Here is a 7,135-nt window from a genome sequence, read left to right as displayed (position 1 = left end):
ACACACAAGAGAGGAGAACTACATGTGTCGAAGGGACCCTGTTCTCTTTCCTAAGGGACCCAGAACCAGACTAAACATTTTTTCAGTGGGAACCGGAAAGTCAGGATGTCTTCTGACCTTCCGTTCCCGCTTCAAGAACTCTGGAACAGTTTACATTCTTTTTCCTCCTCTTTCTCTTTTCTTCTTGGCCAATCTCTTCTGTAGATTGTCCATAGAATGTTTAATAACCCCAGAATGATCCACATAAAAGCAACACTCTTCTTTGAGTGCAACTTAACCATTCTGTTGGGTTAGTCTCTTGACCTTTTTGAGTAAAAGTAGTATTTAAGAAGATGCAGTACCCTGTCTTGCAGGAGGTGTCATTGGTAACCCCCTTTTAGATCCAGGAGGAAATAAGATCCACGTAGATCCAGAAGGAACTAAGTGTTTTAGAAGAGGATATTAAAAGTGTGGAAGAAAGGAGTGGCTTGTACACTTCTGTCAGTGAAGACAGCACAGTGCCTCAGTTTGAAGATCTTCTCCATCACACAGTAGCAGAATACAGCCACACTCCAGGGTTCAGTGGGACTTCTCAGCCCCATCTGCTTTGATATGATTGAGGGGGCATACATAACAAAATGTGACCACGGCTTTTGCTACAAGTGTATTCATCAGAGTTTGGAGGACAATAATAGATGCCCCAAGTGTAATTATGTTGTGGACAACATTGACCACCTCTATCCTAATTTCTTGGTGAATGAACTCATTCTCAAACAGAAACAAAGATCTGAGGAAAAGAGGTTCAAATTGGACCACTCACTGAGTAGCACCAGTGGGTATAGGTGGCAAATATTTCATGATTTTCTAGTTGTTCTGCTATCAAGGTATGTGCTGCCTCCAATTTTTCCTTAATATAGGGTCACTGATCAATCCACACTGGCTTATCGTTTATTCAGATAATAGATATGGGGTGGACAGAGGGAAAGCAGTGGCCGTCAGGATTAATTTCTTAAACCACAACCGTTTTCTCCATGTCGGGTTGGCAAGGAGAACTCTGAAAGTGGTTCCTTCTTTCTTAGCCCTGCACGTGGGCCCCAGCTCATCTTATGCATCATTTTTTCAGCTGGTTGTGTAGTCAGAACCACCCCCATACCCTGGAGGACATCTTTACCCCACAGATTGACTGGAATATTTTCCAAAACAAACGGTTGGCAGATACCACCATGTCCTTCTTCATCCCGCCAATCTAACCATTTGCTACTTCTTTTGAAACTGGCGGTTCCTATTCCTTGTAAATTTGCAGGGGAATCAGAAAGTGGCCAATTTTTTGGACAGTAACTTTTAGCAATGATAGCAGAGTCTGCTCCAGTATCTAGAATCCGTTGAAATGGCCTATCTTCAATCCAACGGGTAAGTTGAGCCGATCTTCTAAAGAGGCCACCCAAAAAGCCCCCAGTCCTGAGGACCCAAATCCCTTATCTCCTCTAGTATCTTTCACAAATGGATTATTGGTGGAGAATCTAGGTAAGAGAACAAGTTAAGCGATTCAGTCTCCCCGTGGAATAACCACTACCCCTCTCTCAACTGTGACCATGATTTTAATTTCTCCTGTATAATCTGGATCTATTACCTCAGGGAGGACATGTAATCCTTTTATTGTGGCACTACTTCTTCCTAATAATATTCCCATACTACCCTTTAACAGGGGTCCAAACAACCCCATTCCTAATGCTTGTGGTCCCATTTGCAGGGTTAAAATTGCTCTGGCACAGGAGTGGAGGTCCAATCCTCCCACTTTGTTGGTTGCTCTGATAAGGTCCTTGACATAAATGGGCTGTTTTGGGGAACCAACTGGACAGGGTTGGGAAGAGGAATCTTCATGGCTCTGTAAACTCTGGTTTGTGGCCCTGGAGTGGGTCCCACCATCTGTTTCCCTGCTGGAGAATTGGGAGACCCTCAAGAGCTGTTTTTGATCTGCACTCATGTCCCCAATGATGTCCCTTTCTACACTTAGGGCACAGCCCCGACCCTGGACGTTGTTTAAGTCTGGGGCATTTTCTCTTCATGTGTCCAGGTTGACCACATGAAGAACAGATATCATTGGCTCCCCCCGCCCCCGTTTTCCCTAGTTGAATAGCAGCCGCCATATCTTGTTTCATGTGGTAGGCTCCATCAATTTCCGTACAAACTTTGACGTAATCATTAAGACCTTTAGATCCATGTGGCCAAATGGCCTCCTTGCAGTACTTATTAGCGTTTTCAAACGCCAATTGTTTCCCAATAAGCATGGCTGTATACACATCACCAAACAGCTTCCCGGCCAGTTGTAACAGTCTATCGACAAAGTCTGGGAAAGTCTCAGAGGGTTTCTGAATAACTTTAGATAGTTGGTCTCCAGCAGCTTTATTAGGCAGGGCTTTCTATGCTCGAGTAGCAGTTGTGGCAACTTGTAAATACACTGCGGGGTCATAGGCTATCTGATTTCTGGAGGGCGGCATAAGGCCCTGACCCCGACATTTCAATATTTCTTTGAGGGTGGCCTGCCTGAGCGTTTAGATGGGTGGTGGCAAGGCAATGTTCTTGATATTCTCCCCTCCAGAATAAATAATCCCTGCCACTCAACACTGCTCAGCAGAGCTGTTGCCAATCACTAGGCGTTAAGTTAGACTGGGTATAAGACTCAAATGCAGCAAAGGTAAATGGAGCCAAAGGTCCATAAGCCGTGACCGCCTCTTTTACTACCTTGAGTTCCTTAAGGGTTAATGGAATGTATTGCCGACTATGTTGAGTAGGGTTATTCGGAACAATAGTCTCAATTACAGAAAAGCCTGGAACTTTATGGGAGGTCCTGGTGATGATGGTTAGAAACTGATCCCCCTAGAAGGCAAATCAGAAAATTCTGGATAATCATCATCCCACCCTGTACACTCAAAGACTAGAAGGGCCAAAGGAGCAATGAATGACCCTCTCTGGTGAAAAGCCCTCTTAATTTTTTTAATTTACATTTATCTAACTTCTTTTCTAGGCTCCTAATTTCTTCTTTGAGTTTAGACTCTTCCTCGCTTTTGCTTTCACTGTCTCCCGTCTCATCGGAAGTATCTGCCAAAGTGACAGATTTCTTTGTCTGGTCATCTTGAACAGTATCAAAAGCTCTTTCCATTTCAGCCCTAATTTCTCTTAATTTAGCATTATCACTTAAGAGAGCATCTTTCACCAACCTCCAAAGAGAGAAATTGGTGACTGCTAACAGTAAGGGGAACTCATCGTCCTCATTTTAGTTTCAGTTTTTTGAAAAAGATTAGAGAAGAATAGTCTTTTAACAATAATACAACCCAACACATCCCCCCTTTTACTTACAATTGCAGACTCTCTGGGACGATCCCGTCAGTTCTCCCTCGATTTCCAATCTCGGTGAGACCTCCAGATGATGATGCCTGGGCCGCCAATGTCACCGAGCCTTGGACAGAGGCCTGGGGACTCGAAGAAGAAACACACACACACATGGGTCATTCAGTAATGGGTGAATGCCACCCAGGCTTTAATCGGGACTGTTTTTATAAGGGGTAAACAAGGAAGCCTGGGGAGGCCAGGTGCAATAAAGAGTGTGTAAAACCAGATGTTTTCAGGGTAGAGACAGCTCGGATGGAATGTTCTGGGGCATGGGTAAGAACCACAGTGAATACAAGGAAGGAGTTCTTAGCAGAACAAGTGGGGGGAGGAAAAATAAGGCCAGGCTCCAGTGGCAGGTTACAACTGCCTTTGGCAGCAGCCCCGTAGATATCTGAAAATAACCCCTTCAGTAGCTCTAGGCACTGACCCCCAAGGGCTACCTTATTTACACACCACACAGATGCCAACATTGGTCACTGGCAATGGGAGAAAATAGTTTACATATAATTTAGAAGGAAATCACGTTTCAGCATAATTTTCTATGTGTTTTCTTTAATTTATATCTGTGTAACACTTTTGTGCCTTGTGCCAATGAAGAGTAGGGCTGCCTGGAACTGCAGTTATGGACAGTTGTGAGGCAAGTTTTTCTTATTGATAAAGGAAAGAGTGAACAAATAAGGCCTTGCCAGTGCCATTAAAATAAAAAAATAATACAGGAGAGCCTGCACACTGACATCAGGACCAGCGGCGTGCCCAGAGTGAACTGAGCACTGAGAGGAGATGCAATAGCACTTTCCTTCCTGAGTTCACGGATGAGCCCATGGTCTCTCTCCACTGCCTATCTGGGGAAAGACCTCTGGGAACTTGCAGGGCACAGGTATCACAGTACCACTTGGGTCTGAACAATACAGGCCTCCATCAGCACCCAGAGCTAGGGCCGGCCCATTGCCATCGGAATTCACATCCTGCCCCATAGATGGCTAAACACCCAGAACCAATCTCCCTCTGGAGCACAGGGCCCACAGCCCACAACCCACAGACACACAGCTTAGACACGCTCCATTCAGAAACAAGATCAACTAACATCAAAGATAAAAAGATGGCAAGAGGCAAGCACAAGAATCTAAGCAACAGAAACCAAGACAATGTGACAACATCAGAATCCAGTTCTCTTGCCCCAGCAAGTAGTGTATATCCCAACACACACAGACACAGACACAGACACACACACAGACACAGACACAGACACACACACACACACACATGGTTTGGACATAAAATCGTGCCTCGTGTTGACAATAAAGGGCCTTGAGAAGCTCACGAATAAATCCCTTAAAGAAATACAGGAGAACACAGATAAACAAGTATAAGCCCTGAAAGAAACACAAGAAAACAGACAAAGGAACTGAACAAAATCAACCAGGATCTAAAAATGAATATGAAAACAATAAAAAAGCACAAAGAGAGACAACCCTTGAGACAGAAAACCTAGGAAAGAGGTCAGGAGTCATAGACACAAGCATCACCAACAGAATCCAAGAGATGGAAGAGTGAATCTCAGGGACAGAAGTTAACATAGAAAGAATTGACACAACACTCAAAGAAAATGTAAAAATTTAAAAGCTCTTAACCCACTATATCTAAGACATCCAGGAATCAAAGAGGAGATCAAACCTAAGAATAACAGGTACAGAAAAAAAGCCAAGACTCCCAACTAAGAGGCTCACTAAATATCTCCAAGAAAAAATTTAGAAGAAAACTTTCCTAACCTAAAGAAAGAGATAATCATGAACATAAAAGAAGTCTGAACTCCAAATGTTCAAAACAAAGAAAGTATACTAAAAGCAGTAAAGGAAAAAAAGGGAAGTAACATATAAAGGCAGATTGATCAAACTTACACAGACTTCTCAACAGAAATTATGAAAGCTAGAAGATCCTGGACAGACATCATACAGATCCTAAAAGAACACAAACACCAGCCCAGGTTACTACATGCATAAAAACTCTCAGTTACTATAGATGGAAAATCCAAGATATTGCAGAACAAGACCAATCAAGATATTCCAGGACAAGACCAAATTTACACAGTATCTGTCCACAAATCCAGCCCTACAATGGATAATAGATGGAAAAGTCCAATACAAAGAGGAAAACTACACCCTAAGAAGAGCAAGAAAATAATCCTTTTGCAACAAACCCAAAAGAAGAAAAGCACACAAGCATAATCTACCTCTAACAACAAAAATAACAGAAATGAGAAATCATTATTCCTTAATATCTCTTAACATCACTGTACTCAATTCCCCAATTAAAAAAAAACACAGACTCGGTATTACTCAGGGGTGGTGGGAGAAGAAGGAGGCTGCGAATCAGTTATAAATAGCATCCAAGCAGGACCCAAAGCCTAAATTCCAGGAGGGTGAGTGAGTGCTGTGCTTCCATGGGCCTTTTTTTTATGAAGCAAAGTGTGTAAAAGTTGCCATAAAAGACAAACAAGTGAAGTACTTTATCCACTACAGTGGTTGGAATAAAAATTGGGATGAATGGGTGCCAGAAAGCAGAGTACTCAAATACGTGGACACCAATTTGCAGACACAGCAAGAACTTCAAAAGGCCAATCAGGAACAATATGCAGAGTGCAGAATGAGAGGGAAGAAGACATGTGATCTGCAACAGAAAAATATTGAAGTGAAAACAAAAAAGAACAAGCAGAAAACACCTGGAAATGGAGATGGTGGCAGTACCAGTGAGACCCCTCAGCCTCCTAGGAAGAAGAGATCCCGGGTAGATCCTACAGTTGAAAATGAAGAAACATTTATGAACAGAGTTGAAGTTAAAGTGAAGATTTCTGAAGAGCTGAAACCATGGCTTGTGGATGACTGGGACTTAATCACCAGACAAAAGCAGCTTTTTTATCTTCCTGCCAAGCAGAATGTGGATTCCATTTTGGAGGATTATGCAAATTATAAGAAGTCTCCAGGAAAAACAGATAATAAGGAGTATGCTGTTAATGATGTTGTGGCAGGGATAAAAAAGTTCTGCAATGTAATGTTGAGCACTCAGCTACTCTACAAATTTGAGAGACCACAGTATGCTGAAATTCTGGCTGAACACCCTGATGTACCCATGTCCCTGGTGTATGGAGTGCCACATTTACTGAGATTATTTTTGTTAATTGGAGTGATGTTGGCCTATACACCTCTAGATGAGAAAAGCATTGCTTTATTACTGAACTATTTACATGATTTCCTCAAGTACCTGGTGAAGAATTCTGCAAATTTGTTCAGTGCCAGTGATTATGAAGTGGCTCCTCCCGAGTACCATAGGAAAGCCTTGTGAGGAGTGTGCTCTCTCTCTTTTGTGCTTGGGTCTCTGTAAACCGTTTGGTTCTTAGTCTTTCTCTTGTACAAATGATATACTCTGAAGACCGTTAGTGTATAACAGAGTTGATGTTTATTTTCTGTTCAAACAGAGAAAATAAAAGGAGTAACTTTTTTCATTTCAAAGTTTCTACCAGTGTATCAGTGATAGACAGCAGAAAGACATGTTGAAGAGTGTTTGCCTAGTTGACTAAGCTGCTTTTGAATGCTGATGGTTCTGTTCCTTTGACACTATGCACTTTTATATTATGTGTTAATGCTCTCTGACAAAATGCTCTGACTCCAAATGCCAAAATTCACTTCAGTGTATATAACAGAACACTCATCCATTTGTGCTCTTTTTTAAAAAATTGGTGCTTAAAGAGCCCATCCTTTGCAAGTCATCC

The 7,135-nt window shown here is 42.4% G+C and overlaps 1 pseudogene across 1 annotated transcript; it reads left to right on the top strand.

Moving 5' to 3' along the window:
- The first annotated feature begins 1,366 nt into the window (after positions 1-1,366).
- Positions 1,367-6,708, top strand: LOC308416202 (mortality factor 4-like protein 1; annotated as a pseudogene). Its single transcript has 3 exons — positions 1,367-1,389; positions 3,345-3,390; positions 5,764-6,708. The product of its transcript is annotated as a mortality factor 4-like protein 1 (transcript).
- The last annotated feature ends 427 nt before the right edge of the window (positions 6,709-7,135 follow it).

The sequence above is a fragment of the Micromys minutus genome (assembly GCF_963924665.1).
Source record: "Micromys minutus genome assembly, contig: SCAFFOLD_145, whole genome shotgun sequence".
NCBI classification, from domain to species: Eukaryota; Metazoa; Chordata; class Mammalia; order Rodentia; family Muridae; genus Micromys; species Micromys minutus.
The sequence above is the reverse complement of the archived record's forward strand: the minus strand, read 5'-3'. Positions and strand labels throughout refer to the sequence as shown.